The sequence below is a fragment of the Ursus maritimus genome, unplaced genomic scaffold (assembly GCF_017311325.1).
Source record: "Ursus maritimus isolate PB19 unplaced genomic scaffold, ASM1731132v1 scaffold_9, whole genome shotgun sequence".
NCBI lineage: Eukaryota > Metazoa > Chordata > Mammalia > Carnivora > Ursidae > Ursus > Ursus maritimus.
In genome coordinates, this window is record NW_024427107.1 from 53,494,982 (window position 1) to 53,508,352 (window position 13,371).

At 37.9% G+C, this 13,371-nt stretch overlaps 1 pseudogene; it reads right to left on the minus strand.

The window, feature by feature from the left end:
* Nucleotides 1-489: 489 nt before the first annotated feature.
* LOC103661658 lies at nucleotides 490-2,963 on the minus strand (annotated as a pseudogene).
* Between the last annotated feature and the right edge of the window lie 10,408 nt (nucleotides 2,964-13,371).

Genomic DNA, 13,371 nt, shown 5'->3' on the forward strand with positions numbered 1-13,371 from the left:
ATGCAACCCAGTTGGTGTGGGAGAGGATGGGACTGCTTATTGAACTGGTATTGGGGGAGGTGCTGCACTGTCTCAGCATTTCAAACAGTTTCCCCAGAAGTAAAGCACATTAGTACTGTGCATAGTGGTGGAAATGTAGACTTAACTTCCCTAACTTGGGTGAAGCAGGCTGAGAAGTCAGCTCCTTATCAATCTGTTTCTGTTTAATTTACACAAAACAGATGGGATTCAGTGTCTGTAGACACTTGGAAATTTTGTTTTCTGGTTACTTCAACTCCCTATCTTCCCCTCTTAAACAGCTTTCAAAATCCTAATGGAAAGTGGATGTTTCAGTAGGATTTAATAGTTGTTTTTTTTTTTTTTTTAAACTAGCAATAGAAAAACATCCGTATTTTACTGAGATACCTTGTTAAGGTCAAGAAAAGCCTTTTGCAAAAAAGGCAGCAGACTTTTATCTAGGCGAAGGTAGGTAACACAAACTTTGCCCAATCACAACCTGTAGGCTCCCATCCCTAGTGTGCTAGCCAGTAGCAATGAGATAGAATCCCAGTGAATCCATTCACCTGTGTGCACTTTGGACACTGCTAAAGAAATCTCACTTTTTACCCACAGTACTGATTCTGGTACATATGGAACAAAAGTCCATTTGGGAAAAACTCATTTATAATGCTCATCAGTACTATGTCCTGAGATTTTAGCTTCCCATCAAAACTGCACTTCATGTGGCCATGAAGTACCTAAAGGCTCCTTGATCTTTGCCCTATGGCCCTACTTTGTTTTTAGTTGCAGTGGTTTAAACCACAACACATCCTCTCTGTTGAAAAACATGGAATGCACTACTGCCATCTTAGTAAAAATTCTGAAAGGATGACCACTCAATATAACTTTCTTGATGAACATTCTGTCTGGATCCACTGACAACAGATGCCTGTGGTAATGAAGTTGTGCCTCCCATTGCTATTTTGTTTGAAAAGTAGCATAGATGCAGGAGGAAAAGTGATTGGCCATATATTGTCACCACCAAGGCCACGTCAGCAGACAGGAAATCTCTGAAATTTATGTTTATCTGCTGCAGTGCACTGAGAGAATAAAGGTGAGGCTCGGAAGTGCCTGAACCCACAGTGGAAGATCAGCCCCTCTAGCTTTCACAGGCTCTGCGTTGCCGGGGTCCCACCACATTCAGTACTGACATCTTCTGCTCATCAGGTAGTAATGAAAATGCAATCAATGCTGCGCTCCTTGCTTGAAGCACTCAAACACTGAGACAGGGACTTCAGACATGAAGTGTGACGTACTAGCCAACCTCAGTTCTTTCAACCTCTTTTTTGCCCTCAGTTTCTTTAAAAATGCATTTCCTAGTATTAGTAAAGTTCTGAAACTGAAAGATCAGAGCATAATCTCGAGGAAGATTTTTCTTAGGATCCCATGAAGACGTGCAGAAGAAGGCCTCTGAATTTTTAAATTGAATTCTTGCAGCCCTGTCACAGGCGTGGGGCCGGGGGGGGGGGTTGTCTCTTCTTCATCTGGAAACAGTTCTTCCAGTCTTTCTTATTTATATTTCTCCAACATTGTTTTCCGTTTCATCCATTTTCTCATCATACAGATCATCATCACACGTGGACTCTCCTGTAGTCAGTTTCACATTCCTCCCCCTGTTCCTCTTTAGTACCCTCATTCTGAGATTCCTCTTCAATAAAATCTTCATGTTCCATACCATCAAATTCATCTTCCCCACCACTTTCACCATCCTCATCCCACATCTATTCAGCTTGGTAATTTGATATCCCTTTGGGAACCTTCTTTACCACCTTGGAACTTTCCTTCAAGAAGTGATTTTGTCTTGTTCAGCTCCTCTTCAGTGGGCCAGGTTTGGTCTTCTTCCTTCAGATCTGGAATAACTTCTGCTTACAAAGATTCTTGTCTATCAGGGTCTGCCTTCATTAGGACCTTAAGGTCTTCCTCCATACCAGCTACAGCATCCATAGCAGAAATCTCCATTGCCACAGTTGGTCCTTTTGGGATTTGACCACTTTAGGATTTAAAGGGAAAGGGTCCATAGGACCATTTATCTGTTTCATCTGGAAATCACCCTGTCCAATGATATGCAGCGAGCTATTCACATTCAGAGCCTGCTCACAAGTAGAGCCTGAGATTTTCAAGGTGCCCACCAAGTTCTTCTCTTCACTAGGCACAAAGTCGGCAGCATGTGCAATCAGGTAGACCTGTCAATCTAGAAAGGCAAGATGTCATTGCTTTTGGTTGACCAGCCTGAGTAGCATCTTTACCTCCTGTCAAGTGTCTACAAGAGAAGCTTGTTATCAGGAAAGCGCTTCTCTACTGCTTTACTTAGCTTTTTGCTGGCATCTATTTATTTCTTCAGTGGGAGGCTAGAAACCCCTTAGACAGCTAGTGTATAGGTGGGAAGGCCCTGAGCAAAGAGGCAGGAAAGGCAGTGATCTCCATCTCCAGCCTTCTAGAGGATCAAGGAGGAAAATGATGGTATCTGACACTTTAGCCATGTCTAACATAGTGTGCAGATCCCTGGCCTTGTAGATGTGAAAAACCACTGATGTTTTGGGGGGGGGTGCCTAACAGAATAAAGCTAGTGGTGCTTCCCCAGTCATTCAAGTGTACTGTTCCAGTGTCCTTATCCTGAAGCAGTGGAAGTCCTCTGGCAGGGAAATCCTGTTGTGTAGGAGCACAACCAGTACCAGGTGAAGAGGGCCATCCTTGCTGCCCAGCTGTCTCTTCTTTACCAGAACCACCTCCTTCTTCCGCTTTCAGAGCTGGCGGGCATGATGCCTCTGGTCTACTCTATTGAGCTCTTTTCTCACCTTCTTGCTTAGGATTTTCAATGCTAGACAGCCTTTGCCATCCTGCTGCACAGATCCCGGACTCTGATGCTGCCTGCCTTTATGAGCTTTATTCTGCTGCTTGAATGGGCCAGAACAGTGGGCCGCCATGCTGCCGCTCAGGAGTATCTAGTCAGCCTGTGTCAGGCTGTTTTAATCAGCGATTCCAAGCCAGTAAGAAACCTTATGGTATTATGGGTACTGATGAAGTCTACATAAGTCTGTAGCCCATGCATCTGCTGCTGTCTCTGAAGTCTCACAGTGTCCATAGTTTGGAAAGAAAATGGGTATGACATGAAGTGAGGGAAGAGTAATGGCAAATTGGAATATGCAGAAGTGAGCTGGAAGTTTGAGGTAGAACTCCCAATGTTGATGATTTAGACAACCAGCAAAAATGCTGATGCACTTGATCATGAAACTTTACAAAAACCACTCCCAGAATTTGGAGAATCTGAAAGAAGATATCCTACAGGAGGTAAAGCATCTGCAACTTAGCTGCTTCCCCAAGTCTACAAGGCATGTCAACATAATCCTGAAATACATTGTATATAGCAACAGCACCTAACCTCACTTGCTAAGCATTAACATGCTGCTGTTTCACTTTGCCTTCTGAATCTTTGGCAAATTTCTCTAGGTTAGGCCAACCTTATCCCAGAACTATGAAGGATAGGGATTTGGAAAGGAGATAGTTCTAACTAAGCTAAATCAACATAATTTAAAGCCCTTGTAATCAATTCCTTGTCACCTTGGCCAATATATACACTATTTTAACCTATACAAAACTTCCAAATAAAGGTAATGGCAAAGTGATGTTTCATCTTTAATGATGCAATTATCCCTCATAACAATAAAAAACATGCTAATCTTTTCCCAAAGAGGATACAAATCATTTTAACCATTTTGGTGTAAAATATATTCCTCTCCTAGCTGAACCACATTTCCCTTGATTTCTTACAGCTCAAATTTTGAGATATGAGGTCAGCTTCTATTAACACTTCTTGTGTTTGACAAGAGGGGAGTGGAAGAGGGAAAGAAGTAAATATTTTATACATAACCAAATACGCTCATACTGATATAAGGCAGAAATACAAATAACTATTGTAGTCCTCGTTTCTGAAACTATTCATGTGGCCATAGCCCAGTATTTATAATTATCTTCTTTTCCTATCCATTCATGACTCTGCCCTTAGTTACCACATTGGCTGGTTGTGTTTTCCTGTCTGATGGGGAGATCAAACCTTCATTCCTGAAAGTTCTGGGCCATTAGCAGTCCTACTGAATTTGAGTTGTTATAGTTTCAAATTAATTTTAAGTACAGGATATAGGAGTACCAAAATGCACCCCAGGGTATCACCTACATTCCAAACAAAATCTTCCTTATACTCCGTAAAGTAGCAATCTAATTTCCTAAGAGTACAGTAACCCTTAACCTAAACATCTCACCTGGTAGAATAAGATTCTTTAATTTTTGATTCATTGTCATTAGGAACCTAAAGTGGCCAGGTGGCAAATTCAAATTGCAATGTATTGAAACCATTGTTAAGTCCTCTTGTGAAACTATTCTCCCATGGGAACTAATAACTGTGTTACAGAGTCCAAAGTTCTGTGCACTTAAGGACAGAACGTAAAAATTTTACTAGTGCATCACAAGGGAAAATAGGAATGACTCCTATTTCCAATCTTGGTAAAAGAGTTCTATTAGCAAGTCCAAAGGATGGATTTGTTGCCTACTAAATCCAAAACTCTCAATAAACGCCATGCTTCTCTCTTAGTAGTAGAAGGAGCCAGATGCCGCAACTTATCTTTATGAGTTACCCCAGTTAACACTAGAAAGTAAGACCAAACAAGCACCATGTCCTCATTTATTTATTTATTTATTTATTTATTTTTATTTGTGGTTAAGATTTATTATAGTGATGCCGTCAGGATGCACAGCTAGACCATAAAGGACAAACACACAGGTGGAATCTGGATGAATCCCTGTGTGGGCTTCCTTATGCTCTTTGCTGCCTCTGAGGGGTCACACGGAGTGCACTCTTCTCCCATCAACAGAACTGCAACAACATGTGAAATATTGTCTACTATACAAACCCATTAGAGACTCAGGGCCCAAGACTTTTATTGGGAATAATCACATAAGCACTCTCTTTTTGGCACATACCAAAATTCCAGACTCCCAGAAGGAAAGCAGATATTTAGGATTAAGTCACATTGCTTGCACAAATGGTCTAGGCACTGTGAGCCACCCTAATCAGTTCACTGGAAATACTCCAAAAACCAAGTTACCAGATGCCGGTCAAGGCACCTTCTAAGAAGGCTATTTCTAAGAACAGCAGTCTCAGGTCGGCTACATCAACTCTCCTCTGCACAGTACCCCTCTGCTGTGCTACAACTGACACTGATACCAGAGTATTCCCAGGCCAGACAATCTTTCAGGACAGGATTCCTCTGCCACGTCTCTGATATTTGTGGGCAAGCACCATGTCTTGTATAACTTTAACTCAATTCTGACACCAAACTCTTTGTTAAGGCAGATAAGCAGTAACTCATCTAGATTTGTACATTTTAAGTGCGTCCACAATAACTTGAAGAGTAACTCATGCTCATAAAAATATGACAAAACTATGAAATATTCTGAAATTCTGAAAAAGTCATAAAATATTTCTATAATTGTTCAAAATATATTGCTTTGAAGGGTTCTCAGTGAATCCTAGTGCATGACCCACTTAAGAAATGAATATAATCTCCACTTTTTCTTTCAGCAGTTCACAGAATACATTTTCTTCATTCCTTCAACACATTTATAGTTTGACTACTGGATGCGTGGCACACTGTGCAGAGTTTACAGTAGCAATTGGAATGGGCCAAGTCCTCATGGTAAAGTAACTTCTTTTTTCTGGAAGGTAAGGGAGGATAGGGAAAAACAGGCAATAAACAAGTAAAAGTACTACAGAAAATTTCAGATAATGTGCTATGAGGAAAAGAAAACACTGGTAACATGAGAGAGCGATTCTATCCAAAGGAAGGTACTTTGGATAGATAGATTAGGGGCTTCTTTGAAGATGTGATTTTTGAACTGGAAACTAAGTGACAAAGAAGCTATAGGAAAACTGAGATGAGAGCTCCAGGAAGACACTAAAGGAAGAGCAAGCTTCACAAGTTAGGGACAAAGAAGCCAGTGTGAATGGAGCATAATGAGAAAAAGGGAAGAGTGATGCTGTACGAGTCAGAAAAATAAGCTGGACCCAGAATATGTAGGGCTTTATAGAGCATGATACATAATCAACATTTACTATAAATTTGATATGTTAATTGTGTCTCTTAAGCATGAGATTTGCATAATGTAGTTCACATTTCGGAAACTCTCTTCTGTGACTGGAACTGGGCCCTCCGGAAGTTATGGAATGTAGAGACAGACTAGTCAGGGGGACATAATAGTAGCCAAGATAAGACATAATGATACCTTTAACAGGATGTTCTTCTTCGAGAAGGAAAGAAGTGGCTGTAGGATATGTTGGAAGCAGAACAAAAAATAGGGTGTGTAATACATATTGAATTTAGAGGTATGTGAGTGGAAGACAAATCAAGAATCTCTCCTAGGTTTTGATCCTGAGCAACCGCGTGAAATGTTTTGCCACTTAACTGAGATGAAAAGCATGGGTTAGATGTGGTTTTGACAAGGAGTTAAAGAGGTGGGAAGTCATGAGTTATGTTTAGAAATGTTAAATACGAGATTACTATTTAGCATCCAAGTGAAGATATTGATTAGTTTGAACCATATAACATTGTCCTTTTTTGTAAGCTAAAAGCTGTCTGATGCCATAAATTTCATGTGGTCCTACCACCGAATAGTATATAGTTGTATATATGAGGCTGGAGTTCAAGGAAAAGCTCAGATTTAGAGAGAAATTTGGGAAGAATTGGCATATTGATGCTATCTGATGCCATGGAGCTAGATGAAATCATATAAGAACAAAACATAAATAAAAAAGGGTCCATAGGAGCACAACAATATTTATTGATCAAGAATAGATGGGAAGTACAAGAAACCTCAGGAAAAGCAACTGAAATGAGTCAATTTTTTTTTTTTTTTGTATTTCCTTGAACAAAATAGCAAAACATTTTTTGGGGGGGTCTGATCTTTTGGCATTGCTGTTTTCCATTTCCTGACACATTAGAAAGATAAATACAATTTTCTGAGCCACTGTGAGTCTGAAAAGTTGGCTCTTGATCCAACAAAGAACCATAGTAAGTCTTTTCAAAATTTTACAGCCCTAGTATTTACCTACCTGCAATATTTCAGTGTTTTATATGCAGCTGCAACTTCCACCACCTATTCCATAAAGTATTGACAGTTTAGGGTAGACTAAAAAAATACACAATCATAATATCTTTTTATATTATATCATAAAATGAATTTGACAGAGAATTTCCAAACCCATATTTACTTCATAAATGGCATAATATAAACTGAGCATTTCAACTTTCTTTTTTCTTCACTATATTGTTGACTTTTTCATGTTTATATTCAGAAGCTTCATCTAGGGCAAATGTATACTTGTTATCTAAATTTAGAAGGCATCTCTCAAATTCCTTATAGTTTTGTTGCCAAAACAGAAATGTAACATGCAAATGGAAATCATATGGGATAATATAAAATTGACCTACGATGAATTTGGATAACCAGACTGAAAAAATTCACAACAACAAGGTAATTAGTTAGCAGACAACAGGCTACTGAAATAAACTGATGGACGCCACTCTGGGCATTTCAAGCACTGGAAACTCAATTCTGCCACCTCTCACAAATGACACCATTGAAACCTTGACTCTGTCAACTTGAATAACCTCTAACTTCTCTTGAAATTTGTGATTCTCTCTTAATATTCAATGCCTAAGTAAGGAAGCCCTGATTCACCAACCCAAGCTCACATGTCTAGGACCTATTGAGTGTGGGTGTAGGATGGGGCCTTGCCTCCCACCAGATACACCATGAAACTAGGGATTCCTTCTAAATTTAAGAAGTGGCAATTGTCTACTATAATGAGCTTTTTTCCTCCATCACCTGCATGTATTCCTCTATTTACACTTGTAAAACAATTGATTCCATGTGACATAATACAAGTGTTTCTTACACCACTGAAACAAATTCCATTTCCAAAGGAAGATGCCCTAAAATCTGATTACTTTTTGCATCCAATTCTAAGTACAGACTCTTTAGGAAATCCTTATTCCTTTCTATGGAAGAAAGCTTGCTATAATATAGAAATAAATACAAAAACTAAAAAGGAATTAAAATGGATAAAAGTCATAGTCCTTGGTGTTTAAAACTAAACATGAGGCTACAGTACATATTTACAAATTGCGTCCTCAATCACCCATTTCAGATTCTTCTGGCTTTGAGGCAACACCTCAACTTGTCAAGTTTTTGTACCCACTGGTATGATCTATACTTTTATTAATGAGAATCTGTGATTTTGATAATCCTGCCTGCAAAAATTGCAATAACATTTGGTACTCCATGTAGTTGTACTAGTGGGTACTTTAGAGGATCATCTGAGTTCTATTCATATTCTTTATTCCACTATGTACTACCTATTCCTCTCATAGTGAGCATTAATCATGCCAGTCAAGATAAATACCCCTTTTTGCCTTTTGACCTAATTGCATGAGAAGCTGCACTGGCTAAGAGACAAACTCAGCTTCTAAACCAATGCAATAACGATCAATCGATGCAATTTGATGAGTATTTTTGAAGCATTCCTTGGAATCTAAACTTCTAAATCAGTAGAGCCCAGAATCATGGGAGTAAGTACACATTTTTCCCTAAGTATATATTTATGTATATTCTTTGTTTCCTATTGTACTCTATTTATGGGAGCAAATTTTTCAAATATTTTTGAGTTAAAAGGTTTTACCAGATGAACAGGGATATGTTATAGTAATACAGTTTTTTTTCCCTTCTTTATAAAGTGAAGAATTGACATACAATATTGTATTAGTTTCAGGTATACAACATAGTGATTTGATATTTATACACATGAAATGGCTACCACAATAAGTCTAGTTACCATCTGTCACCATAAAACTTACAATATTATTGATTATATTCCCTGTGCTGTACATTACATCCCGTGTGTTATTTACTTTATAACTGGAAGATTGTGCCTCTTAGTTTCATTCCCCAATTTCATCTACCCCTGCCCCAGGAAATCAGTTTGTTCTCTGTATCTATGAATATGTTTCTGTTTTGTTTTGTTTATTCATTTCTTTCATTCTGTAGATTCACATATATGTGAAAACATATGTTATCTATCTTTGTCAGATATGTTTCACTTAGCATAATGCCCATAATGTCGATCCACGTAGTCACAAACAGCAAGATTTCATTATTTTTATGGTTGAGTAATACTGCATTGTGTGTGTGTGTGTATGTGTGTGTGTGTGTGTGTGTGTGTAGCACATTTTCTTTATCCACTCATCTATCAATGGACATTTATTGAGGTTGCTTCTGTATCCCAACAATTGTAAATAATGCTGCAATGAACACAGGAGTACATATGTCTTTTCAAACTAGTGTTTTCATTTTTTCAGATAAATATGTATAAATGGAAATGCTGGATGGTATGGTACTTTATAATTATTTTGACAAACCTTCATACTGTTTTCCATGGTGGCAGTACCAATTTATATTCCCACCAACAGTGCATGAGAGTTCCCTATTCTCCACATCCTTGCCAACACTTGGTATTTTCTATCTTTTTTTCCTAGTAGGTATGTGGTGGTATCATTTTGGTTTTGATTTGTATTTCCCTGGTGGTTAATTTTGTTGAGCATCTTTTCATGTGTCTGTTGGACATCTGTATGTTTTCTTTGGAAAAATGTCTATGAAGGTCCTACGCCCATTTTTTAATTAAATTGCTTTGTTATTTAATAATGAATTCTGAATTTTTTATATATTTTAGATATTAACCCCTTATAGATATATTGTTGGTGAATGTCTTCTTCAATTCAGTAGGTTGCTTTTTCATTTTGTGATGGTTTCGTTTGCTGTGAAAGAGCTTTTTAGTTTGAAGTAGTACCATCTGTTTATTTCTGCTTTTGTTGTCCTTGTCTGAGGAGACAAATTCAAAAAAATATTGCTAAGACCTATGTCAAAGAGCTTACTACCTAATGTTGCCTCTAGGAGTTTTACGGTTTCAGGTCTTACAGTCAAGTCTTTAATCCAATTTGGGTTTATTTTTGTAGATGGTGTAAGAAAGTAGTCCAGTTTCATTCTTTTGTATGTAGCAGTAAAGTTTTTCCAATATCATTTATTGACAAGACTGTCTTTTCGCCATTGTACATTCTTGCTCTTTTGTTATTGATTGACCACATAAGTCATTATTTCTGGACTCTTTATTCTGTTCCATTGATCTATGTGTCTGTTTTTGTGCCAGACTGTTTTAATGACCAAACCCTGCAGTATAGCTTGAAATCCAGAGTATGGTACCTCCAGCTTTCTTCTTTCTCAAGATTGCTTTGGCTATCTTTTGGCTATTTGGTTGAAATTTTCCTAGATTTTGATTGTTAATTTAAAGCACATTTTACAGTCCATGGGACAGCATCATAACTTTGCAAGATTTTATTCCACATGTGACTCCATACTGAATCTTCAAAATCCATATGTATTTATAACGTTATTCACTTCTAAGATATATCAGAGTACTGAATGTCATGGACACCAGTTGATGGTTGTTTTGCTATAAGCGTAACTATCTGGTCAGATACATATTTTAGAGAACTTAAGGAAGGCCTAATAGATGCATATGCATATAATTAGTGGTGTTGGATGAATGATGATGGACAAAACAAGCAAATCGAGCAAATATAAATTTCAATATTCAAAGACTGGCATGGGAACACCTGTTTGGAGAAGTTTAAATCTGGGGTGTGGGTCCTAGCTATGGTGCAATGAGATATAGGAAATAAAACATGGGGAAATTCTCTCTTGGATGGGAGAGGGAGAGATATTAAATATCTAGAACTACTCAACTTGAATAGCATTATGTAGTGCCCCTGGTTGCTTTGGACAACAGATGGAACAGGGGCTCTGGAAATATAATAGATGATCAAAGGAAAAGTAATAGAATAATGTATACTATACTTGGTTTAAAAAAATGGCCTTTAATGGCTTAATGGCTGTATTAGACTATAGCTCTGGTGGTCTAATTGGAGAGTACTTTTAGGGAATTTATTTTAGTTCTCAAATATCAAGTAATTATCCTGATCATCTGTGTAGTTGCCTACCTCTGAGATGACCTCCAGTGACCCCCACCTCCCTGTATTCATACTACCATGTATTCCCCTCCCAGCTCGTCCTGGGATTGATATGTGTAACCAATAGAATATGACAGACTGATGGTATGTTGCTTTTGAAGTTAGTTTATGAAAGGTATTGTGGTTTCCATCTTGGTCTGTCTCTTTTGCATCACTCAGGGAGAAGCCAGTTGCCCTGTAGCACAGCTCAATGCTGGAACACAGGTGATAAACAACTGAGTCCTTGGACCACTGACCATATGAGTGAGCTATCATGAAAGCAGATGCTCTAATCTCTGTCAGACTATGACTCCAGTCCTGGCTGACAGCTTAACAGAAATCTTATAAAAGAGCCTCCTGAATCAGGATCAGCTATTAAACCACTATTGGATTCCTGATCACTACGTGAGCTAATAAACATTCATTGTTTCAAACTGCTGAATTTGGGGACAATTTTACACAGCAATAGAAAATTAATTAAATTTGTTTGATAGATTATCTGGAAAACTTTATAGACCTATACTGATAACTACTGCTACAGTCCTGCTTATGATTTTTGACCATTGACTTAGAATCCTTGCTATATCAGGCTTAATGAAGGTGATTAATTTTTAGCAATAAACCAAAGAAAGTGGGATAGATCTTGCGATAGACGTTTTAGTATGTGACAGCAAGAAAAAATTAAAGCATAATTAATGTCTGTTAGTGTAAAAAGAGGCTTTAGAAAACGCACAGTGAAATCACTTGTTTGATAAAAAGATAATTGATTAAAAATTGAGCTTCAGGTTCACACCATGATTGACTTAGATACTTAATCAAGGCCTTATTGGACTTACCTAATTGCCGAATTATGTCTAAGAAGATAGTCTAATTTGTGGATTATTTAATTCTGATATGATTTTTTAAAATTCCCTGTTAGTTGAAATTTTTTCCAAAGTGAGTCATAACATTTGTAGTCAGTGCAACATGGTTTTCTTTATATTTTTTCCTTTTAGTAGTGAGTACACAGATAGGTACCTCTATTATAAATGCATAAGCTTGGGAGTAGGGGAATATATATCTATGGTATTTACCATTTGATGAAGTTTTGCAATTTATACCAATACCAATTTATTTTAGTATTTTACTCTTATTAGGTCCACTGTAAATACTTTTTGAATGGAATTTAATTGTATTGCTAACTCTGATTGACATAGGATTACTATTATTTTAACAGCTGCCATCAACTTCCTTAAATTTCTTTGGGGGAAAATGTTGTTCCAAAGACTGTGTGAAGGAAAAATCACCTGAAAGGCAGAATGAATTCTAAAATGCCATCTCCTACAGTTTCTATTTTAAAGACATCTTAATAGTTATAAAGAACCACTTAGGAAAGATATAAATATATCTCTCTCTTCCTTCAGGTCTACTAAGCAAATTAGCCCTAAAAATACCTAAAGACCCCTCAGCTGAATTATGACAAGTAGCTAAATTATTTATAGATGTGTGTGTGTGTAGTGTAAAAGCTGATACTAAAAAGCCTTTTTTTTGGGGGGGGATTTTTTTTCTTGCATTTCCTTATGTGTGGTTTTTGTTTTTTGTTTTGTTTTGTTTTGTTTTGTTTTAGGGAGAGAGAGAGAGAGAGCGCGAGCAGGGGAGGGGCAGAGGGAATAGGAGAGAGAATCCCAAGAAAGCTCCATGCTCAGTGAGGAGCCCAATTTCCCCACCCTGAGATCATGACCTGAGCCGAAATCAAGAGTCAGATGCTTAACCAACTGAGCCTCCCAGGTGTCCTTTGTATGTGTTTTAAAAATCAGGTGAAAGTTTCTCTAAATAGCAGAGAGCCTTGGAATCTGTGACAATGCAAAAATACACCGTGAGAAAAATGCTTCAGTGACAAGGGTATCTTATCATTGATTGAAAGATCGTATCACGGGGCGCCTGGGTGGCACAGCGGTTGAGCGTCTGCCTTCGGCTCAGGGCGCAATCCTGGCGTTATGGGATCGAGCCCCACATCAGGCTCCTCTGCTATGAGCCTGCTTCTTCCTCTCCCACTCCCCCTGCTTGTGTTCCCTCTCTTGCCGGCTGTCTCTATCTCTGTCAAATAAATAAATAAAATCTTTAAAAAAAAAAAAAAAGAAAGAAAGATCGTATCACAAGTGGCTTAGCTATTTGGAAATAATGCAGAGCAAAAAAGGCAGTGGGTAATTTACAATAAACAATAGAAGAACTCATACTAGAA